General features: G+C 47.7%; 1 protein-coding gene across 1 annotated transcript in view; it reads right to left on the bottom strand.

Moving 5' to 3' along the window:
* ZFHX3 (zinc finger homeobox 3) overlaps positions 1 to 17,916 on the bottom strand; it is a 545,789-nt gene extending 527,873 nt beyond the window's left edge. The window contains exon 1 of the mRNA XM_042797341.1: positions 17,784 to 17,916. The gene's annotated coding sequence lies outside the window, so the exon portion shown is untranslated. The remainder of the gene's footprint in view (positions 1 to 17,783) is intronic.
* Positions 17,917 to 25,598: the final 7,682 nt, after the last annotated feature.

The raw sequence follows: 25,598 nt of genomic DNA, 5'->3' as shown, positions 1-25,598 counted from the left end.
TATAAAGATTAAAGCCAGCGAAGGCGGCTGCCCGGCCGTCAGCGCTGCCCGCCCGGTCCCGGGCAGCAACACGTGAACCGCGTCCCCCTCGAGCGCTCCGCGCCGCGCGCCGCGGCCGGGCCACCCGTCCCGCGGGACGGGGAATGTGCTCGGCGGCGACGGCCGCAAGCAGGAACACCACAAACAAGGCGTTTTGTTTTCAAACCGATGCAGGATGCAGAGGAAAACTCCATTACCCATTCCTCCTTTCTGGCACTGCCTTCCTACAACTTTTTTCCGTTTGTTTTTTTTTTTTCTTTTTTTCTTTTTTTTTCTTTTTCCAGTGTGGAAAAGGACATAATTTTTTAATTTAAAAAAATTAATGTATGCAAATAGCCAGTGAAGGTATAAATAGCCACCATTAATCTCTTCTACCTAGTTCAACAATTCCAAAGCAAAAAGCCAAACCTAAATAAATACATTTAAAATCGCCTGCTGTGTAATAGTAAAGAGACTCCATAAAACTAGAACAATATTTATTTCTTCTTTTCGTAACAGCTCCCTGTTTTATTAGGCCCGTGTTCCACAGCGATCTGATAAGAAGGAGCGAGGCTAAATGGCAAATGGCAAACATCCCAAATCGCAACCTGATGTATTTCCACAGCCCTGACCTTCAGATAAAAATCGTGCAGAAATCTGCAAACCCACCAAATATGCAGCGCCACATGCTTCAAGCATTTTCAGACACAACAGTCGGGGGCAAAAAAAAAAAAAAAAAAAAAAAAAAAAAAGGAAAAAAAAAAAAGAAATAAGGGCATTGCTATTTAAAGCCTTTAGCCTTCCCCTCCCTTAGAATTTAAGGATTATGCTCCTATAAGGCACGTACGAGGGTGCATCTAGCCAGACACCATCAAACCTAAAGGTTTCTCACATCCACAGAGGGTACTGTGGGCTTACAGCTGCCTATCTGTGAATATCAGGGAAACACATTATATATAAAGAATATATCCCACTGATATATTATATATATACTTAGGAAAATACTTCAAACAGCAAAAAATTTTGCACTGTGAAATTAGCTAAAATTATGACAACTGTAAGAAAAAAATTATACGGGCAAAATTTGGGTCTGGTGGAAGAATTCTTTGATGTCTGGATTCCAATTTAACCCCGACTGAGTTCTAAGAATCAAATGAACAAAGTGTATCATACACCCCAAGTCTGCCTGTCAGTGCTAGTCATCATTTTTATTTTATTCTTTCCAGCCACATCTATTTACAAGACCCTGTTCTGACATTTCCTCCCTCCGCACTGGATACGGCTAGTCGCCAAACACATTTGCGACACAGTCCAACTCTGTATTTATTTATTCATTAAAACACATGCATTAGTATCAATAAATATGTATAACAATATTTTCTCCACGTTGCCGTATAGATTCCTTCCACAGTCACGTCTCTGGGTTGCGTGCTGTGTGGTAAACATATAGAAATATGTGCACATCCAGTGTTTTAAAAATATTTTCAGTCAAAAGACTGTGTCATAAACACTGCATCTGTACTTACAGAAAAATACCCTGTGACTGGGGTTAGCAGTACATTTACTAAATAAGACTACAGGTGAATAATAAACCCCCGCTTAAATACACATTAATATTTTCAGTATTAGTGCACCAAGGTGCTATCGATGGGGAACATCACCTTGATTTTATACAGGGGCATCAGCATGAAGGCTCTACAAACTGTACGTATCCCAGGCTGAATAAACAGCAGAATCCCCATCACTCCTGTGTTCTGTGGATAAAAATCTCTTTTTCTTCAGGTACTGAACCACTTTATCCTATAAACCTGAACCGAGCTTCAGGATTTTTGAAGCAGTTGTAAAACATTAATAATATATCTAGGTTGTTTAAAGAATATTTCCAAATAACATGAAATATTTAGTCCATGCCCCCCCCATCCCCACCCTCAACACTACCACCACCATAAAAAGATAAGATTTATCATTAAATGTTTGAGGGGTAATCAGCCATTTTTGGCCGATATATTTTAATATTTATATACCTGACATAGCTGAATATAAATGATACATCATGATTTTCCATAGTGCATGGAATTTATACAATTAACTGAGTGATCCAATGGCTTTAGGGCACACAAGGTGCAAACAATGTTACAGTGGTTTGCTGATTATTGTTATAAATCTTATAAACCATAAAGACATTAAGGTGCATTTTGTTTACACCATTTATTTTCAAATATTATATGCAACAATATTATTTATCATTAAGAGTTACACTTTCCTAGTGTATTTATTTCATGAGCCACATTTATATAACTATTTAAAAAATACAGCTTGCAAAATACATGTCTGAAACAGGCAGTAAAATTCGATCATTTTCAAGTTATTTCTGAAGATTGTTTTTTCATTCAAAAACGCAGAAAACATTTCAACATTACCTATATCTGCGGTGTCTAATTTAAAACACCCTCTCAGACTAAGACCTCCCCGTGATGGAGGTAGAGCCTGCACCCCAGAAGGTCCCCGGGCGCTCTGGCAGCGCCGCGCACCCACCCTCCGCCCCCGCCGCGGCGCAGCCCGCTCCCCCCCGGCATGCTGCTTCACACCGTTTCTTAGCCCTATTTTAAACACCCAAGCCACGCCGTTTGAAAATCTTAATCTACAATTTCAGAGAGAAAAACATTTACAAACACGCAGCCCTAGCTTTTCCAAGATGAATATGCATTTTTTCCTGGAAAGAGCTACATCCTCTGCCTCCCTGTTCCTATTCCACATAGACGCAGGAGTACTGAGCGTATATACTTACACATAAAAATTCCCCCAAATGTTCCCAAATGGTTATAATGTCCTAGTATTGTTTCAATTATTTTCATTTGGGTTTGCATGGGTTTTGAAATGCCGTAGCCCCAGTATGTGAAATTTGAACCCCAAACGGTCCTGAGCGAGCCCTGGCAGCGGTGGGGTTGTCCACCCGTTAGCAAAAGGGACCCGAGCGCTGCAGCTGCTTATCAAATCAGTTTTATGTTTCTGAAATGAGTTCCTGCTGCTGAGCCTGAATTCATAGACAGTCGGGGGAAAAAAAAATTGACAGATATAGCCCAAAACAAAACCTCTGAAAACACATCCAGGGTACTGTCTCTTTGTGCACGGACAGAGACGGACGGGTATATTTGTTTTATACCTATGGAAACACGACACGCCGGTTACACGTGTGTCTGTGTATTGTAAAGAAAATCCCTGCAAAACCCCATGTTCTAAAGCCATACGTTCTTGCTGTACTTTTGTTTGCTTTACCAGAAGTAAACGAGTACTTTCCCTTTTTGCTGTCCTTTCTGCAGCACTGGCAATCAGGTTTCCTTCTGATATTTTCCCAGTCAGAAGGCACACGCATCACTCGCTGAACGCAATCCCATTTTTCCTTAAATTTACATTTTTTTTTTCCTTGAGCTAAACCAATCAGAAAAAATAAAAAAAAGAAAGCACAATTTTGCTGTTTACTGTCCTTTTCCAACACCAGCCCGGTGAGTTACCCAGAATTTGCTTTTCTCTTTAGTACTTACTGGCCTGCTTAATGGTTTCTTTCTAATGTACATAAAATATAGAAGTAGGGAACAGAAATGTGGAAATATACAGAACTGTCTGTTGACTTCAGGCATCGGAAGTGTTTTGTTGCAAATTCGAAGGTGCTAAAATCTCATCACTGAGTGGGAAATAGTGCTAAATACAAGCTCTGTTAACTTTATTTTTAATGATGACTTTAAAAAACGGGGATCAGCGAGGTGAATGTAAAAACTGTTAATCTTAAATTTCTACAAACCCAAGTGTCAGGGCAAGCATGTATGGTGCATCAAGCATAACAAGATGAAAACGAGGAGGTGTGGGTGAGGAGGGGGTCCGAGACACTTGCTTTTCTTGAATCCCTCTGAATACATTTCACAATTCATCAGTTTTTGTCTTTCCTGCCACGAGTGAGGACAATCAGACCAGACACCCATTAGATTTTTCATGCAATTTTTTTTTTCCTTGTTCATGACATGTTGGCAGGGAGGATGGCAATTCTGAAATCTTACCAAATGAGAAAAATGTCAGAAACTGAACTGACAGCTAGTGGTTACTATGGTGATAGGTGATATTGAAAAAAAAAAAAAAAAATAAAATAAGACTCGGTTAATTCAAAAGGAATCAAGTTCAGTATTTTTAAGCCAGTTGATACAGATGAAAACTTAATCCCGATACTGGGATGTTATCTTGTTTTAGCTAAGAGCCGGAGAGACCATTTGCTTGATTAGACAATTAACTAGGTACAACCAAATATAGAATGAAAATAATAGCTAAACCAAAAATTAAAAAATACTGATAATATGTTTATAAAAAAGAAACAGATTAGAAAAAAGCAGATTAGGAAAAATATTCTGCCTGTGTGAGTAATCTGGAATTTTCCTCTCCATAATCACAATTACCCACACGGGTCCAGTTTTCTACCGTCAGTTTTGCGGGAGAAAGAGTTTCAGTGACAAAGACAGAGCAGCGGGAAGGTGCGGGAAGCTGCTGGCTGGCGGCTTCAGCAGGGAGAGGGCTGCGCATGCAAGTTCCGCAGGAACCCGAGTATCTCCATATTTGTGTTTATGTATTTTATGGGCTTTTAAAAATTCCCGAGGGAGCTATTTACGGGGCCAAAATAACGCGAGATCTGGTGTTCTCATGGTGTTTCCATCGAGGAATTGAAATACTAAAATACCATGAGAACATCAGATCTCATGTTATTTCGGCTGCATTAATGGTTCCCTTAGGTATTAACAAAGCCCGTGAAAAACAAACACAAATATTTGAGGCAGAAATATAAATGCTGGAATATCCACCGCCCCCCAACAGAAACCCAGTACACCACACACAGAAGGATCTGCCTCCCTCCTTTTTGATCTCGCATCTTAAAGAGAAAATTGTGTAACTATACACATTTAAAATTAATATTACATGAAAATTATTCGGCAACCACCTCTATCTTTCTGGTAGAAAGGTAGTTTGTTTGCTAACAGCCCTTGAGGAAGATTATCTGAACGGAAACGCAGGTGAGGTTTGAGGGATCCTGTTATGAAAAACAACATTTGAATGCCGAAATCTCCAAAATAATTTGAATTTCGAAGGCGCTCCCTGGCTGGCGCGGGGAGCCGCGGCGGAGGGGCGCGCACGGGAGCGCGCACAGGCCGCCCCGGGGGTTCGGGCCCCCGACCCCCCCGACCCCCCCCCCCCGATTCCTCCCCCGGGCCCGGGGTGAAGGGGGCCCGGGGGGGCGGGGCGGGGGGGCGGGGCCGTGAGGGGGGCGGGGCCAGGCGGGGCGGGGCGGGGCGCGCGGGCCGGGGCCGCCGGCGGGTAAGTGCACGCGGCAGGCGACAGCGCCACCTGGCGGGCGCGGGCGGGCGGCGCGGCGCGGCGAACACGCCCGGCGGCCGGCCACGAACCGAGGGGAAAAACCACAGAAACGGGGGCTCCTGCGGCACGCGCCGCCGGCCCCGCTCCCCGGGCGCCGCTCGCTGAGGCCGGGCGGCTCCGCTGCCCCTGTCCCCCTCCCCATCCCTTCCCCTGCCCCTGCTCCTACCCGTGTCCCCCGCCCCATCCCTTCCCCTGCTTCTGCTCCTGTCCCTGTCCCCATCCCTTCCCCTGTCCCCATCCCTTCTCCTGCCCCTGCTTCTGGCCCTTCCTCTGCTCCTACCCCTGTCCCTGTCCCTGTCCCACTCGGGCACTGGTCAGCCCACATGTCATCATGGCTCACATCCCCCCCACACCAGTGCCACCCAGCCTTCGCCACGCTCACACAAGGGACGCGTCACCTCCTGAGCACGCACGGCCGCAGCCGACAAGACAAAGAACAGCAAGGGGGCCAAAACCCATCTATTGTTATTTTAGAGACAGGGAGGCCACCTCTCCCGAATCCAGCGCCTGCGACTCCCCCGGGCTCAGAGCATCCCTTTATCTGCCCGGCCGTAAGGCCGCAGGGCCAGGGACGAGGCACCCGGTGCCACCCCCAGGTAAGAGTCAGCCCGGCCCGGCTGCTCTGCACCAGGACCACCACGGCCACCCCCCGGCAGCCTCGGCCCAACCCAGCTTCCCCAGCCCCACGCCCCCAGCCAGCCGTCCCCCGGGGCCAGGGCCAGGGCCGGGGCAGAGCCACCTCAACTGGTGCAGGAGGAGCGGGGTGCTGGGAAGAGGGGACGTGTGAGGAGCACCCACTGTAGGCTCATGGGGCTGGAGGTGGGCTAGGCTGGGCTGGAGGTGGGCTAAACTGGGCTGGAGGTGGGCTAGGCTGGGCTGGAGGTGGGCTCCCTGGGCTGGAGGTGGGCTAAACTGGGCTGGAGGTGGGCTAGGCTGGGCTGGAGGTGGGCTAGGCTGGGCTGGAGGTGGGCTAAACTGGGCTGGAGGTGGGCTAGGCTGGGCTGGAGGTGGGCTCCCTGGGCTGGAGGTGGGCTAAACTGGGCTGGAGGTGGGCTAGGCTGGGCTGGAGGTGGGCTAGGCTGGGCTGGAGGTGGGCTAAACTGGGCTGGAGGTGGGCTAGGCTGGGCTGGAGGTGGGCTAAACTGGACTGGAGGTGGGCTAGGCTGGGCTGGAGGTGGGCTCCCTGGGCTGGAGGTGGGCTAGGCTGGGCTGGAGGTGGGCTAAACTGGACTGGAGGTGGGCTAGGCTGGGCTGGAGGTGGGCTCCCTGGGCTGGAGGTGGGCTAGGCTGGGCTGGAGGTGGGCTAGGTTAGGCCAGAGATGGGACAGAAACTCGCTGCTGGTGCCATTATCCCACAGGATTCTGTGTGCTATCCCAGAGCCGGAACACGGCCCCTGTCATACCCAGCGCATCCCATAACACAGTGATTACATTTCTTGTGCAGCGAACCTGCTTCCTCCTCAAAAACACACAAAAACTTACAGAAAAGCGGTGGCCTATAGATAAAAACTGTTTCTGAAATAGTTTCGACCTGGTCCCACGGTGCCAAAGCTCTCCCACTCCCGGCGCTGCCGGCTGGATCCCGTCCCGACGGCGGGAACGCTTTGGGATCCGCGCTGGGGCGGCTGCGCCGCGCTACCGGGGGGCAGAGGCCGAGCACCCCGAGGCCGGGCAGCGCCCCTGCCCCCCCGGAACCTCACCGCGGTCGGGGGTGCCACCAGCCCGGCGGCCCCAGTGCAAGTAGGATTGCCACCGGGACACATCTTCACCCCGGGCTCTGCAGACAAACCATCGCCCCGAACGTCAGCGGTGGCTCCTACGCGGGACTGCACGTGGCGCTGCATCAAACCACCCCGGGGAGAGCAGCAAAGCAAGCTCGCTGTAATACTTGCATGAGAAAACTCTTGTCTAACCAACAGAATTATGTTAAAAGTGAAAAAAAAAAAATGCCATTTTGAAATAAATGCGATGGTAAAAAAGACTCTGGGTGATAAGGTAATGATAAGGTAAATAAACCAAAAGCGAAAGATATAACAAACCTTCTTTCAAGATAAAAACGAGTATAAATAACTGGTTTGGACTGTTTATAATTATAAATTATACTTTCATTATACACAAAAAATAGAGACTGTTTAAAATTGAAGCCTATAGAAAGAATGAAGTAAGTATCACACCCCTGTAAAACTACTTAAAAATCTGTATTGTGTATAGCCTAGAATATGGTAAACTCGGTGAAATCCTGAATTTCAGGGAAAGAGGCTTGTCTCCCAGCCATCACACCAGGAAATCTGTGAAATGGCCATATGTAAATACACACTGAAATTGAATCTATTTTTATATATATTTCAATAAAAATCAAAAGTGCCTTTTTTTTTTAATGTGGTCTACAATATCCTTTTTACTGGACATGGAGGTGGAGATCATAGTAGATAGCTAATGCTAAATAATAATAAAAAGTGATTAACACACTTTGTTCTTGTCCCCTTCTTCCTTTTAAAAGTTTTGATAATGAATGAAATTGTGTTAAAATCTCCACTGGTATATGGGATTATTGTTTCCTCCTTAATAACTTTAACTGAAAGCCACATGGTACCTATCTGATACAGTACAAAACACAACTCAGAATTCTGGAGAGTCCAAAGTCACAGCAATCTGTTATTTTTATGTATACATAGATATATATGTAAGTCTGTACATCTGCAGGTATGCGTTCTGACACAAACCGCTGGTGACGTCTGGGTGCTGCTCGAGCAAAGAGAAAGTCATCCTGCCCCGAAGAGCCGACACGGTGACGTAACCCGAGACAGAAGGAAAGGTCAGAGGAAAAGGGGGAGATAATGAGGAAAGAATAAAAACATGATTAGAAACATGCAATCACATAAGCTAGCTGCACGCATAAAGTCATGGTTTTGAATTGTTTTCGTATATGCTTGAAGCGAATAAACGTGGAAGCCTCGCCTGAGCCGCCGCTGCCTCGCTGGCACCCCGGCCCCGGTGCCACGGTCAGCGCACACACACCTTCGGCTGCGGGTCGGCGTGCTCGAGCCGGACCACACATATTCGCTCATTCCGAGTAAATCCGTATGGACCGGCTCCAGCATTCGTAAAGCAACGCTGCTTGGGCGGTCTGCTGATATCTCAGAGAGACAAGAAACTATTTTCACATCGTTCCCGTAACAGATGAGCTGTGGAGCCGGGGACCTTTCTGGAAACCGTCCGGCTTGTCACACAGACATGGAAATTCTCTGAAATTTCCACATTAGCCTTTCAAAACTGAGCTGGTTTGCCGGTCTACTTGTATACATTAAGGACCATGACGGTCACAGTAGGTCAGTAGGTTTTTTGCTGTTTTGTTTTTTTTTTTTTTAATAGAAAAAAGGATATGTAAATAATCTTTAACGAGCAGGTCAGTGGTCCTAGGGTTAAGGCAGGGCTTCCCATTGTTTTTTCATAACCCTCTGCTTTGTAATTCTGCAACAGCATTTCATACCCAGGAAGCCAGAAGTTCGCAGGAGCCCGGTGCCTCCCGCTGCCCGTCCCCACCGGAGCCGAGCCGGCAGCCGGCGAGGACCTTCCACCAAGATCCATCTGGTTCCTTCTCTGTTACCTACAGGTGTCGTTAAACAGCCTCGCCAGAAATGCCACACTTAGGGGTCCGGTTCTTATCTTTTCTATCCCATTTCAATACATCTGAGTTCAATGAAATTAATCCTGATTTACAGCAGCAAGCGAGCAAAATAACGGTTCTAAGCGGTCAAACCTTTTACCAGCCCCCCAGCGCCAAAGTCTGCCAGCTGTTAAGTCTATCAGGTTTGCTCTTTTCATTTTTTTCAGGCACGTGCTACTTCCCATTTCTGCTCAAAAATCAATTCAATGGGATCTCTGGGTGAGGAGCAAGGCTCGGCCGCAGTCGCGGTGAGCGATCTGCCCCGGGTTTCGGCAGAGGCCAAGACGCAGACGCCCCTCCCGGGGAGGGGGTCTCTGTGCCAAGGTCACTGGGCAGGATTAGCACTTGAGCAAGGTCTGATTTATGATTTAAAACCCGTAAAGCACAGTTCTGTATCTGTTCTCGTGCCGTTTGGCTCCTACAGTCACTGCAAGCTAACTGGAGCTCCGAGCACCGGCGGGGTCAGTGGTGCACCGAAACCTGCATCGGCTCGGTTCCAAAGGGCTTCCTCACATAGGGGTGGGTTAGCGACGGCATCGAGGGAAAACACGGTGTTATTTTTGCTGTCAAAGATGCTTTGAAAAGTTGTTTAAACAAAGTAAAGTAAAACGCTTAACTATGAAAGTTATATAGAAACATGATCACTGAACTTTACATTTAGGAAGAATTAAGCTTTTAAAGAGTTTTTTCCACTGAAAAAAGCCTTTAATGGTAGTTATCCAGGTGGCCCCTGGATTTATTGTTGGATTTCACTTTGACTGCTATGGGGTTCCCAAGGGGACTATTATGTCAATAATTTCTAAGGCAACATTTTATTCCAGGTAACTGAAATTCCTTAGAAGATGAGAGCTTCAGCTTGGAGATTCTCGGATCCCATTTGAAATCACTCATACTGATTACAGAAGAATTTTTAAAATAAATTATTGCACAGCCTTCTGCTTTCAGCTATAAATATAATCTATATATTTATAAACATTCTTTATATAACAATTCAGAACTTAATTCCCCCTGAAGCTATTAAAACTATATATTTAATTACATTCATAAAGAAGTTGCCTGGGATACGGTCAAAACCTACCACTAATTCAACATGTATTATATATTAATACACTTCACGATTCTGAAAAATTAGTAATATGGGCCATACACTGTTTTCATTCCGTGCATGGAACTCCCATCAGAGGCAGTCAACAGCCTTTATTTATAAAGTCTGGGGTTTTACAAAGAAGTCCATAATGACTCTTTCTGGTCAAGCTTAAAAGAAAAAGAAAAGACACAAAGGTCTTCTAGCTTCCAACATAGAAAGCATACATGGCTCGTAGGAAAAGTAGAGTAGGACTTCTGTATAGACTAAACAAATTTCAGCATAAAATGATAAATGAATCGAGGAACTTACACTCTCAGATCCTAAATTATATTAAGTCACCAATTTTATGAAGCCAGAAAAAAGGTCACTGCAAGATACTTATAAACTATGGTAAATAACTAGAATTTATGCGGTAGGATGATTTTAATCATTAGTATTCTTAAAACCTTGGAAAACGATACAACTTGTAACAAATCAGAAAAGTTAAACAGAAAATATAATTGTTCCTTTTAAGACCTATTATGTTTAATAGCTGTTGGCCGTATTTGTTCCACAGGTCATGTATAAAAATAAATTTACTATATTTCTTGCATTTGATTAACAGAAAGAGCCTAATGATACGTGTCCAAATTCCCAGAACGATTGTCTCTGCGCTAGTGTCTATATGGGCTCTCTTGCATAAACTGAAAACCATCTGTCATAAATACATAATCGCTTTTAAATCCACCACACCCATTCCTCCTGCTCCCCAAAAAGGATGCATGTCAAGTATGGTCTGCTCCTGAAATATTCTTTGCAAGTTGCTAAGTGGATATAAAAGAACACAGACCTAAAATAATCTGCAAATAGCTGTAACACAAGCCCTGAAAAATGCTTTTGGATCCGGCGAGAGGGGGGAGGAACACGCCCATCGCCCGAGCCAACACCAACGCCGAATGTGGGCGAACCGTGCGGGAGGACAGCGCTTGTCCCTGGTTTATTTTGCAAATGTGGAAGATTTTTACAAATCTTATTTAAATCGAGTTTCCTTTTGAATATTTTCTTATAATTGAACAAGTGTTGAGCTACACCGGGCTGTCACAGCTGTTACAATACATGAACCACACTTGCAGTAACAGCTTTCGTTCCACATTTTTGTGGAGTAGTTTCCATAGCACTGTGATCAGGGTTTGCATATTTTTATACCACTTGCATATTGAAAATAAACTCTGATGTTTAGATTGCTTTCTCCAAGTGCATCTGGTACTTAAATTTCCTGAAAAACAAGTAGGCAACTATGATTTAAGACCAAACAGTCGGGGTGTAACACCTTGTTTTACTTTTTATAAAGTTATTTTTAGCCTTCCTTTCCCTTAAAAGCGTAACTTAATAGCACACGGGATGAGAGCGCTTGGAAATAGGCATTTATCTTAATTGTCACCCCTGAATTAAACATTAGGGCAAACTTTTCCATTCACAACAATCTATGACAGAATCGGATACCCTGCAAGAATACGCTGTGCGCAGTTACCTACGCCTCCATCGGACGTTTGGAGCAGGGAAGGGGCCAAGCGCTCGGGCCTTCGCCCGGCCGGCGGCTCCGGGGCCGGGCACCTGCTCGCCAGCCGGCCCGGGGGGCAGCGAGGGTCCTTCTCGCCCAAAAAGTCGCTGTCGTCGCTGGGCAAAGAAGGCGCAACTTCCCGACTGCGCGGCTCCGCAGAAGGGGAGGCAGCGCGAGCGCTCCCCCCGCCCGGCCCCGGCCCCAGTCCTGGGCCCAGGCCCAGTCCTGGTCCCAGTCCCAGTCCCAGTCCTGGTCCCAGTCTCAGCCCCAGTCCCGGTCCCAGCCCCAGCCCCAGCCCCAGTCCCGGTCCCAGTCTCAGCCCCAGTCCCGGTCCCAGTCCCGGCCCCGGCCATCACGCAAAGCCGCCCGGCCCCGCTCCCCCAGCGCCCCGCCGAACGCGGCCGAATTAGCAGAGCGAAAATTAGCAAAACACGGCGCTGCTTTTCACTTTAAATTTTAATAAGAAACAGAGACATCTTCTCTCTCTTTCTTCTGCTGTTCCTCCCTCTCCTCCAAGAACAGAAGGCTGCTGGTGAAAGGAATGAAAATCTGGAAAGAATTTGGGGTGGACTGGCCAACCCCCTTTCATTTCCTTCAGATGTTTACAATCTAGCACCTTTCTGAAGACAAAGATGGGAAAAAAGCTATTTTTTCTTTTGACTGAAGGGTGAGACAGGGGGGTATTAAAAACTGATCAATGTAATTTTTTTCACAGAAGTATTTGCACATCTGTGAAATAATGTAATTTATGAAAAAAATCTTTTTATATGACATTCATGATTATAGCCTGATCTGGAGAATTATTCAAATATAAAATTAAATACTCAAAAACTAGCTGTGCTGTGGATGACTGAGCTTTTACCAGCTGTGCATCACACTTCTATAATTCTATTAAAAGTATGTAAGTGAGGCTTTCCAAGTATGTCTGAGTCTCTTTTAAAAGGAATGTTACATTTCTAAATGGCTTTGTGATCAGATGCGTTTTGTTTTTTTCTTGATTATCATCCCAGTTGTTGGATGTGTTTTATCTGACTGTACCAAAAAAAAAAAAAAAGAAGAGGAATGCATACCCGTGGAAAGCGCTCTATAAATTATATTGTATTTTATTATCACAGGGCTTAAGGAAAAATTGGCTCTTAAGAAAGGTTAAAAACCTTTAAAGTGAATTCTTCTGTTTGGTTAAAAGTACTTTTGATTTAATGCGATCCATCTGCGCCCTGTACCCGGGCCGACCACGGGCGGGCAGTGCTCCGGGGGACGGGGCGATGCCCGCGGCTCTCGCTGCCCGAGGAGAACAAGGGACAAGCTCCAGCCCGAGGCGGGGGGTGCTCCCGGCGCGGGCAGCGCTCCCCGGGTTTTGGGCGGGCGGCGGGTGCCCCCGCGCAGCCCCGGGGGCCAGGCTGCGGGTCGGCCCCTCGGCTCCCTCCCGCAGGAAAGTTCCCCCCGAGCTCAGCCGTAAGGCCCGGCGCGGCTCCTCCGCGGCGTTGTCATTATCTACAGGTTACGGAGGGCGTCATCTGGAAATGAGGTGTCCCTCCCCAGGCCACGAGCCAGTGTCCCCACTAAAAGGGGAAATACAACCCTCGAGCCCAGCTAAAGGCCGCGGCATAAACTAGCCATTACAAGAAGAGCACCAACAAAAGGCCACGCTAGTAAGAGACAGGGGCTGCAGTTACAGTTTAGCAAAGAGAGAGGCAAAATAAGGGATAAGATATTGTTTCTGCTGCCTAAGACAGACGGACTTTAATAACACTTAACAGAATGATGCACATTAACGATCTCAGAAAGCACTTCTTATGCCTCATCCATCATGCGGAGGAGAAAATGAAGCCTTCGACAGCATTAGGAATTATTCTAGATCTTGTCAGTAATTCGCAGCTTCTCGGTAGTATCGTAACACAAATTTGTGTGTATGAGACACTGACCATTAATCTAAGGGCTTTTTTTCCCTCACCGCAGCGTGCTGAGAATGTATCAATTGTTTCATGGAGAAATTTCACAGATGAAACCTTACTAAATAAAACGGGGGAGAGGAAAGAGATATAGACAGAAACATAAACAACTGGAACTCGGAGACAAATTATTATCTTTAAAACAAAAACCACAATAAAATCTCCATATGTGTGTTTTCTGAATGGGCAACAAGAAGCCTCCTTCACTGAAAATAGTCAGAATATGCCGTGATTTTAAAGTTATGCTCGTACATACAAACGTACTTATATTTAATTTTCTGGGAGGCTTTTTTCCCCATTTTTGTTTTTTCCAGAGTATAAGAAAAAATCCCGATTTCCCCTCCCAAGAGAGTCGTGTATTTTTACAAATAGTAGCAAACCAAATTTCAATACAAAATGCCACGCGACTAAATAAACAATAGCTTTTGGCAACCTCTTCCCTAAGTCGCAATCTGCTGTTAATCGCATGATAGCTATTTCCACTGGAATCTGTACTACAAAGGAAAAGGTCCATAAATATTTGTACAGCAAACTCCTCAGAAAAAAGCCTCTCTGAGCACACTCCAAATTCACTTCCATACATGCAATGTAAAGATGAAAGCTAATGAGTTATATTAAGTTTATGATAAATTAAAAGTGTTCTGCTTCCAACCCCATCCTCCAGCAGACGCGTGTTTACACAGATATGATCGACTGCTCCACAACAAAACACTTGTCAGACAGAATGAGGCGAATTCGCCTCTGGATGTGGAGGAGCTGAATTGTCTCAGGGACAAAAAAAAAAAAAAAAAAAAAAGACAGAATTTGATCAAATACTAATCAAGCAGCAATAATCAGCCTTGCAGTATCCTAAAACATACACCATTTTATCTCCATTGAAATAATGACATATATCCACAAAGTCCTCAAAGAAACTTGGGTTTAGGTAATATATTGTGATTGCAGCAGATATGCAGGATTAAAATCAGTCCTAATCTTCAAACAGAATAAGAATGTATAGTTCTGTTTACTGCACATATATTTGTATATAAAAGATATGACAAATATTTTAGGCTATTTAGAAACCTGCATTTCTTTATTTTGAATTTTTACAGACCAAGTACTGGGAAACTGATTCGACAGTCACAGGTAATAGACACAAATTACAGATTAAACTCATTAGAAATTATAAACACCCATATAGTCTGTTAAACCCCCTGACAAAACCTGAAAATCAGAAATCCAATAACCAAGCATCAATAAGGTCTTTAACGGCTGGACAGATGTTTAAACTGCACGATGCTCATGTCAGGAGTGAGACGAAAGAGTTGAAAATCAAGGTTTGCATTCAATAACAAGACACTGATGTCGGATCAGCTCACTCATATGAACTGCTCTGATCCATCTTTTGCCATTAATTTACATTCCCCTATTATGGTATAATTTTGTTGTCCATTCATTTCTCATTGCATTAAAAAATTCTAAATAAGAAAACATGCAGATGAGGCAGACTGTTCTCGAGCAGGCGGTACAGCCACCCGCAGAACAGGACTGCTAGCCAAGGGGTAGCTGCAAAAACCTGGGGCTACCGTCTCGGAACAAAAATGTAAGTAACGCTTTCAAATAAAATACTGTCTGCAAGCTTTAATTTTTTGGCTTGCTTCATTATGTCGCAGGGGGAAATACTGCGAGAACAATCACCTCACCAACAGCAACTAAATAAATCCCTAGGAACGGGCACTGGGATAGCAAAAGAAAAATTGTTTGCGTTCCTAATGTTCGGTCTGACCTGGAAAGGACAACAAAAGAATCTGGCATGAATATGTATTTTTATAGGGAGTGCTGCTGGTAAACATACCGAATAAAAGAGAAGGGATTATTTTAAAATAGTTTCTCCTTAACTCTCAATATGTTTAATATGATGATATGAAAAAACATATATAAAGCAGAAACACATTCAGCCCATCGAAAATTCTTTACAGAGCAGTAAAAAGGCAGCTGGATTTCAGCAAAAGAAAACAAACAAACACCAGAAATCCTGTAAAGCTCCAGCGTCTCCCCGCGAGCCTGCCTGCTCTCCAGCGCCGAGATAAAGACCCAATCTGCTCATCAAACACCTCCGGGCTCGGCCATCTAATAGGAACAAATTGGCAATGACTGCCCAAGCAAGTAACACAGGCCCACTGATTTGTAGATTGATACTGATGCCTAATGATCCCCTTGGGCAGATCAATAGCAACAATCCTCATCCCTGCCTTTCTTCTTTATTGGCACAGAGGAGCGAGGCGCGGGGGCAGCGGCGCACGCACCGCGCTGCAGGTGCAGGGGCCGCGCCGCCGAAACGCTGCCCGAGCCGGGGCCGGCGACGCCTCGTCCGTTTGTCCCGCGAGGTGCGAGGCTGCCAGTGCCTCCCCTTCCTTCCCACGAGGGCACCGGCGGCTCTGGGTGCCGCGGACCTTCACACGGGGCGGGCGCCGGGCCGGACGGCCGGGGTGCACCCCGGGACGAGCCCGCGCCCACGTCTTGGGTGGGGGAAAGCTCAGCCACACGGGTAACGGGAGGAAAAACCAGCATTTACGTGTTGGGGCCTCGGAGAGCCGAAGGCGAGCGTGGCACGTGGGCGGCAGCAAAAGGAGGGAGGTGGCGACACCGGGCACCGTTTGGGCAAGGGGGGGCAGAGGGCCGGGGGTCGTCCCCGCGGGGTCACAGCGCGCTCCGGCCCTGGCCTGGTCCCTCCTCTCCTTTCAGCAGCCTTGTTGGCTCCGAGCGCGCTGCCCCGTCATCGACCAGGCAAGCGCAGCGCAGGGCTGTTATTCCCTTAACCGCCTGTCACTTTCATCCGCTGCCTCCAGCCCCACCCCTCGCAAGAATTAGGGATTTTCTATTTATTTATTAATCTAGCGAATACCGTCATCCCATTAGTATATCCTTTTAAAGTCCTTGGTAATACCTGAGAAAAACTAGTAGAGTTGCTTCGCATTTCCCCCCCCCCCTTTCCCAGTGAATTAACGTCAGTGATGTTCTGCACTTGCCAGCGGTCGTTCCCACGCCGGGGTGCCGAGAGGCGTCACCAGCAGCGCTGAACTTCTCTGGCAATTGTTCTTTTTCTCTAGAATAACTACGTATACACGCAAGGCTTCCTCAGGTATACCCAAATTACCAGGTATGCAAGCACAAGGGGGGGGGGGGGGGGGGGGGGGAAAAAAAAAAAAAAAAACAACAAACTATCAGAAAGTTTGCGTCTGCTGAATATGAAAGATGAATCTTGCCGTTAATTTGTAGGTGGTGTCACCTGCCACGCCTCGCGGCCAGCCCCGCCGACGTGCCGAGGGCGCTGCCTGAAGCGCCAGCCCGCAGCCCAGCGCGCACACGCGATTTTTAAACCCAGCTCAGCCGCGCAGCCGGCTCGGCTTTGTGCCGCGCTCACCGCGGTGCGTTTATTCCTTACGCGGCCGAAGCGAGAGGCGAAGGATAAAATTAAACTGCGCTGACGGTGAGGGTCTAAAGCGTCCCTCCGACACCCGATTTTCCTTTCATGACAAAAACGTCTTCCCCGTCTTTCCGCCTCTCTCGCAGCGAGACCGGCGCCGCAACCTTTGTAACTCGACACACACACACACACACCCCCCCCGTATTTCACAAATTCATCATTTTCTCAACCGCGCGCGCCGCTTTTGAACCGCCGAAAGTTCGCTGGGTGCTGGGGGGGGGGGGTGTCGCCCCGCGCGCCCCGTCTCAGGATTTTCAATTCCGCGCGAATAAGCGCAACCGCGGGGAAGCGCCGGCGCCACGGCCGCACACCCCCCCCCTCCCCAGACACAGACAGACAGACCCCCCCCCCGGGACGGACGGACGGAGCCGCCGGGCCCGGCTCCGCGGGCGCGCAGCGCAGCGCAGCGCGGGCGGGGGGCGGGGGCCGCACGTGTGCCGGCGCGGCCCCGCCGCTCATTTGCATATTCACATCAGCGCCGCGCGCGGCCCGCGCCGGCAGCGCCAGGCCCAGGCGGCTCCCCCGCCCCCCCCCGCCCCGCCCCGCCCCGCGCGCCGCTTCCCCACCCAAAAGCGAGGGCGCGGGCGTGGGCCGCGGGACACGCACCCACGGGGCTCGGGGCGCGGCGGCCGCCTTACCTCCGCGGCGGGCTCCCGCGCTCCGAGGAGTTCCCCGTGGTGCCGCCAGAAAATTTTGAGAACCATCCTTCAGGGTTTTTAGTTCTCGCTTTCTCTCTCTTCCTCCTCCTCCTCCTCCTCTTCCCGTGTTGTGACTGGGTTTATAAAAAAAAAAAAAAATAAAAAAAAAAAAAAAGCCAACTCCATGTTAAGCTAGCAGTCAGGGCATGGTGAAGTCTGGGGCTACGGGGGGAGGGAGGAGAGGAGGGGAGGGTCACAGCTTAATGCCTTACAAAAGGGAACCAAAAGCCTGGATTTTTTTTTTTTTTTTTTTTTTTTTTTTTTAATATCCTACACAAAATGCTGGCGCGCATATCCGCGCAGGGCGGCGCACGTAGCGCTAATTAGGTTTTCACCAAAAAACCGTCAAGGTTCAGCCTGTGACGCAAATCAACGCGAGGGCGAGGTGCGTTAGCGCGGGGCCGGGGGCCGGAACGTGCCCCGCGGAGCCCCGGCACGCACGGCCACCCCGGGAGGGCTCGGGGCCACCGAACCCACCGAGCCCACGGCCCCGGTGACGCCGGGGCGGCCGCGCTCGGCCCCAACCACGCCGGACACGCCGCGGCTCTCATCGCACCCGAGCGGTATTCGAGGTGTATTTTTGCACAGATCAATTCTACTATTTCATAGCTCCAGCCACAGTAGGAAAAAGGGGCAAAAAAAAAAAAGAATCGCAGGTCCCCTTGCAAATGTGACAGAAGTAGCGTCCCCGCGCTCCGGGACCGGGTACCCAGGAGCGCAGGCCTATTGTTCTAACAAGACACAGCTTTTGTCAGCCGGTGTAGCACAGACAGGCTGCCAACAGCCGAGGAGGAGGAGGAGGAGGAGGAGGAGGAAAATCCCTCGCACCAAACACCCCGTCGCTGCGTGCGTCGCATCCACTTTTTAACCGCCTCGCGTTAAATGTTTGCTGAAAATACGCGGTGCGTACGTGCGGCCCTTATTTTACAAACATGTCATTACCGTGAATGATTAAGGGCTTCACCGCTTCCCAGCACAAGGTCTCAGATCAGATTGCTGACTGATGGCTGAATTCCACTGTACACCTCACAACGGGATTTGAGAGAGAGGATCGAGGGGGTAGGAAAAAAAAAAAAAAAAAAAAATGTACTTTATTAAACATTTTTTTGCATGCGGAATATTTAGGAAGGGTCAAATTTATTTTTGCAATTGGCAAAAGCAAATTTGCTCCTAAGCTGAGCGGTCGCAAGTCGTGTTTCATCCCAGAGTACATTTTTATGGAGAAGTTATAAACCCCTGAAATATGCGTTGTCTATCAGAAATGCTGGGCTGCTCCATCATCCGTTCGAGCAGCACGGGCTGCGCTGCTCTGGCGCAGGGGCCGCGTTTGCGGGTGGGTTTGTCCTGTAAATACGTGTGTACGTGGCAGCGGAGGGGCTGCGGCGGTGGCGAGGCAGACAATGGGAGCTGGAGGCGAGGCAGGAGGTCGAGGGGGGTCTGCCCGCACCCCCCCAGCCAGGTTGCGCGGGGGGAAGCAGGTCGCTCCTCATCAGCGGGGTAAGCAAACGCCAACACAAAGAGTGGTCCTTTATTTTGACGAGCTCTTGGCAGACACGCTTTCTTATAAAAAATAATTTCTCTGCCTTTGTTTCTCTTCTTCTCCTTCAAAGACAGTGGGAAGAGCGGTCCTTTGTATTCACGCCAGCTCTCCAAAGGAAGAAAGGTGATTTTTAAGAATCTGACCACTGAGCACGAGTTACTTGTCCTCCCCCCTAAAACAGATTTTTTAAAAAAAAAAAAAAAAAAAAAAAAAAGAAAAAAAATCTTTGACAAGACTCAAAGGGTCCCTGAAATAAAGAAGAAAGAAAAAACATCCAAAACATTAGACGCAGAAACATTATATTTCAATATTATCATATGAATTAAATGTAATCCTTGAAGCGACTAGTCCCAGGGGTCACATATTAGGCCATTTTTTTCTTTTTTTTTTATTTAATAGAGGTCATCCAGGCTGAAAAGCAGAACCCAAATGAAAAGCATCTTCAATGTGGTTATAACATGAGCTGCACGAGGTCAGGCAGTGTCTTGTATGGCCTCATAAAAAATACATAACCAGACAGCCTAATAGTATTTCTTTGCATTCATTTTTGGATGGGAACTGCCGGGCGGGGGAGGGGGCTGATGGAGACAGGAACACAGAAAAACCCCACATGGACATTTCCATAACGTGCAGCTTTTCATACATTTCAGTTCGGAAAAAATGAACATTCATTTTAAAAGAGAGTTTGGTTAGCTTGCTTTAAAGGAACAATCCTAAATACAATTTCTGTGGCCCCTAAAAACAGAGGGAGGGTTTTGGCGTTGCCCGCCTCATACGCACGCGCGTTTTATTTCGGACGGTCATGCCACAGTCATGCTTAATTGGGAGTGCAACCATGTTGGGCTTGCTTTCATTAAGAATTTCTAATGCACTTTGCTATTTGTCCATACACAAACGCAGCCTGATTAATTTGAATTATTTCTCTTCTGAAAAGAAATACAGATGAAACCCCCCAGTAACATGGTTTCTGCTTTAATTTGCTCTCGCAGGGGAGGGGTTTACCCACCACGCGGGATTTATGCAGGTTGCAAAGATATACTGGGTGGGAGAGAGGGCAAGAGAAAGGCAAAGCATAAAAGGAAGGCGGGGGGGGGGGGGGTGTAAATAAAAATAAACAGTGCTAAAAATGCCGGGCGATAAGAGAATCTCTAAATATCATCTCCCTTCCCCCTCTCCCCAAATATAGCCTGGAGACGGGTGACCCTGCCGGGGAGCGGAGCCGCAGAGGTGACCCGATGCTAACCAGCCTGTTAGAACTAATAAGGTGTGCTCCTAAGCCAGGGGCTGACACCGGGGCATTGTGGAAATAACTCTCCTTGTTATTGCCCATCCTCAGCTTGAAATTTACTGCTCCTTTGCATTATTAAAGAGACAGCTTGCGTGCACTATGGGGGAGAGGCGCTGGGCAGGAGAAATAACTGTGCACGCTTTTTTTAATGTTATGTTTGTGCTCTCTGTAGTCTTTATATTAAGATTTGGAGCATTAAAGCATGCTGGGTTAATAGGTTGTTATTTATTATTTGAACTGTTTTCAAAAATAAAATCTGCTTTAGAAAAAATGAAAATTATCTTTTCCCTCCATGGCAAATGGTCAGAAAAGAGGGAATGCGTGAAACATCTTAGAGAAGGTCAGACTGTGGGCAGTGGCCGGGCCTTGTGGGACAAACCCTGCCCCATTTTCCAGTAGCACTGCTTTTCATTGACATCAGATGCTGGACAGAGCTTAAAAACAACAACAAAAAAAAAAAAGCAAACAACGCGGGTGTAACAGGGATTACGAGATGGAAACAAAAAAGGACCCGCAGCAAGGTGGGTCCCTCCCTCCCCAGGCGCTGTGGAGGGGTGTCAGAACGCGGAGCTGTTTCGCGTCTCGGGGTTCTCAGCAGCTTTACAGGCAGTTGCGGAGAAACACAAAACTCCAAAGATAGATGTGGGTGGAAAATTCTTGTGTTTGTCTCCGTCTCTGTTCCCACAGACTCACCTGCCCGTTCCTCCAACAACCCGCCCTCCTCCCCCCGCCACGAGCTGACTCCCACGACAAAACCAGAGTGGCTGGTGCGGCCCCCCCGGCGCCGGCGTCCCTGCCGAGGGGGGCCGGAGGGCAGCACGGCAACCCCAAGATGCACGTTTGCATGTGACAACAAATTTTATAGAAAATGAGCTGGAGCTGCTCTTTCTGATGATTTCGCCATCTCTGAACCACTGTTCATGGGCAGGCATTTTAAACTCGATCTTCGCGGGGGCTGGAGAGGCCGTATCACACCCCCCCGGGTCCTGGGGCAGAGCCCTGCAGCCGCTGCTTCCAGCGGAGTACCTATAATAATTAAGACTCGAGTATTATTAATTTTCTGCAGCAAGGCAGCTGCCTGCACGTTGGAGACATCACTGGGAATGGTGATCAATGATAAATAAAATCCTCAAGGCAGTCGGTGGTGGCCTGGCAGAGCCAGGGGCTGCTTCTGACGGGACCGAGCCGAGTCTTGGCTGCTTGGTTTCTTGGTGGTTTATTGTCAGAGATTCCGTGAAATCAGCTACCGGAGGGGTTTGAGAGAATCCTTCAGAGAACACGTGAGCCGCAGCAACACTTTAGCTGTCCAAGCCAACCGGTATTTTTCTGCATGTTTGGAGGAAGAGCAGGGCCCGTGGGGAGAGATCAGCGGGATTTGCTGGCGTGACCCAGAGCTCTGCAAGGGGTGTGTCAAGTGCTGCTTCTCACAGGGAGCGTCGAGAACCATCAAGTCACTGCAAGTGCTTCATGTGTGCATGGGATGATCCCTCCGGAACCACAGGCTAAACGATGCCCGAACACGTCTGTGACTTCTGCTTTAAACCACTCCATCCCGAGCACAAAACTCGCAAGAGTGAACGCCGAGCATCAGTGTACAAAGTAGGTTTAAATACAAAATGTTGCCATACATTTGCGGTAACAAATTACAAACAAAAGGCATTGCTTCAGAACAAAGGGATAACTGGCAGTTAGATGAAATCCAGATTTTTGATAGTGCCAAATATAAGCAAGGAATTAAAATCGATACCTGGACAAAGAGGCAAACCAGAAGCCTCACTGACCCTTCCCAGTTATTCCCTTTCTGCCATTCTGATTTTGTGAATCATCAAAAGCAGCCAAACTAGTCTGATTGGCATCTGAACTTACAGATATTCATAACTCCCCTGTGCCCGGTGTGTAAAGTTACTTTTAGCAAAACACTGTTAGATGGCTGGACTTGCCTACAATGTATTTGACCATTTTTGCACATACATATTTTTAATCATATCCCTACTGTAGGTAATAATAACAGCAACAACCGTGATGCCTCATATTTTGGTTGGAATATCCGGACGTTTTAGGGTAAAATCAAAGGTGTGGAGACTCAGAGGACTGTGTTTAGCAGCTCTTGTGCTCAGCCTTCAGGTGGTAAAGCTTAAGTAACGAGAGCATTAGAACCGTGACAACACTCTACCGGATTTAAAAATACAATTTTCAAAACTGATTGCCAAACTCTGATCTCAATAGCATGCCGATTTTTTTCAGCCCTACCAGCTGATCCCATAAAAAATATTATTTCTCCTTATAAAAGCAGGCAAAGTTAGGCATCCAGAGTAGACCGGTTTGATTTGAGGGTTTCTAATCCCCCGCAGCTCTCACGGTAACGCTCAACGTCCTCTTGAACTGACATCAAAAACACAATTATAAAAACAACAGCCAAAATTATTTCTTATGTCACCGGACTGTATCAGTTCCGTATCTCCCCCATAAAGCACAGCGGTGTTTACCCTGATCGCGGAAAGCGGAGGTTACCCTGTCCCTCCTCTTTAAACTCTTTCAAGGATTCTCTGGCCGTTTTGGCTTTTCCGGGTATCCCATTTTATTACTCTAAAATCTGCCCCTCCTGCCTTTCTGACCCCGAACACACATCAGAGTTGCTGGCCGCGCGGCCGTACTGACAACATGTACCTGGACAACGGGTTGTCCACGTGGCTTTTGCGCTGGACAGGCGGGAGGGTGCTGGCTCTCACCCGCGATCCAGCTCTGCTCGGGTCAGGCGCGCGTTCGGGATGGGCACGCTCTCCTTTCCCAAGATCTCACCCCACGGACGCGCCCACCGGCGGGTCACCGAAGGACGGCACCGGCCCCCGGAGTCGCGAGCCCGTCGGAGAACTCGCCGCAGCCTTCGGCGGGCACCGAGGGGCCAGCGCCGCCGGACGGACCCCCCCGCTGACCCGCTGTGTCCCCCTGCACGTGGTGAGGGGCCCAAACAGAGAATGGCCCCCGGGTAAGGACGGAGGAGCGCGAAGGTTAGCGCTCTGCCGGGTAGGAACCCCTATTCCCCCCACCCCCGTGGAAATAACGCCTCTCCGCGGAGCCCCAGAGACCAGCACAGGGCGTTCAGATTAAATAAATAAGCGGCAAGGCTGGGAAAGGTGAAGGCTGGAGACGAGCACGTCTCACCCAGCAAATAAGGGCGAGGGGAGAGGAGGAGAGAAGCAGGAAGCGCGGCTGCGGTGACACAGGCTCCTGGCAGGCGCAGCGGGAGGGGGCTCCCGGCGGCAGAACCCCTGTCCCTGCACGTCGCAGGGGGTAACGCCTGCAGCCGCTCCGCGCTTCTGCAGCGGGTCTGCTGCAACTCCCTCGCACTGCCCTCCTCCTGGCCCCCAAACGCAACGGCGACCAGACAGCTGAAACTTCTTAAAAAAAAAAAAAAAAAAAAAAAAAGAGAAAATCCTGTAACTAACGTATCCATAACAAATACGAGGGCGCGTTTGAAGGCATTCTTCTGGGAATCAGAATATTAGATTGTTTTGTACAGAGCAGGACTTACCTGCTAAATTTTCTAAGCAGTATCATTCTCAGTTATTAAAAAACAGCTCACAAAGCTTTTAGCATCCAAAACCTAATGGCTAAATATATGAAGCCTCTGCACGTGTCCTATTAAAAGTTATGGAGGGGGGTTGGATTTTTGTTAGTTCTCCGTTTTCAGTGTCGGACTGTTACAGAAGACCACCATCCCCATGGTGAAGATGCTGGGCTTGGTCCAACCTCTGGGCACGCCACCAGCCGCCTCCTGAGCTGCAGACGGTTGCTTAATACTTCTGTAGAATGAGGACGGTAATTCACCTCTCCCATGACTCATCTGCTGTAGCTATTTAAACTAAAACTCTGCAAGATAGGGAGTGAAATTTTAGCTCCTCTCAACCCAGTGAGTTTTGGCACACACTTCAATAAATTAAAATTGTAGGTTAAACAAGTTCAGGTGTGTATATAGTGAAACACTGATCTTGCCTGTGGTCTCTCAATGCTTTTAGAGTGCTAATAATAAGAATGTGGTGGCATATCCAAGACTACACTGCAGCCACAGAAATGTAAGGTCTTAATTTTCAATCATCTGAACACTGCCAAAACCATCTCTGCAGCAAAATACACACCGGCAGCGGCCCAGGTCTGGTGATTGTGGAAATGCTACCACTCGCAACCAGAGGTACTCCATCGCCCCAGAAAACAGAGAGGCAGAAAGTAGAGATCACGGCGGGGGTTTCAGCCCCACAGAGAGCTGAATTAGGAGTGAGAGCTGCAGAGAAGAGGAGCCCAAAGGCAGCTGCCCCAGAGGAAAACGGCGGCACGTAACTCCGGCAGGTGAACACTGGGAGGCCTCGGGGTATTTAACCATCTGCACAACCTGGTTGGGGAGAATCATCGTGCTTACAAGAGGGTCCTAGAGGAGCAAGGGGCAGTTCTGTGTAGAATAGAGGGGGGGTCCTGGAGAAGACCCCAGGTTTCAGCCAAAGGATACACGAGGAAGCCTACAGATCATTAAATAAATAGCCCAAACACCACTGGTTACAACTGAGGCTGATAGAGAGGAAGACACTTCATTTATCTCAGTGATGAGACTTGCTCCTTTTTAGGCCTTTTCGGGGAAGATTATTTTACAGTCTAAAAGACTTTGTTGTTAGGGAAAAATGAACGATATTCAGATTTTTGCTAAGGATCATCCTATAACTCTGAGCTGCCATAAGCATGAAAATCTGGTTTCTGAGCATTTAAAAAAAAAAATAAAATCTGAAGCCGCATAAATGGTCAGTTGTATGCAGAATAATGGCATTTTTTGTTGTTGCTGCTGTTGCTTAAAAACTTTAGAAACATATAGTCAATATTGCAGTTTAACAAGAGATGGAATAAGTGTGCTCATCTTTCAAAATCACTTTAAGATCTGAAA

This window comes from Tyto alba, unplaced genomic scaffold, assembly GCF_018691265.1.
Source record: "Tyto alba isolate M040663 unplaced genomic scaffold, T.alba_DEE_v4.0 Super-Scaffold_26, whole genome shotgun sequence".
Lineage (NCBI taxonomy): Eukaryota > Metazoa > Chordata > Aves > Strigiformes > Tytonidae > Tyto > Tyto alba.
The sequence above is the reverse complement of the archived record's forward strand: the minus strand, read 5'-3'. Positions and strand labels throughout refer to the sequence as shown.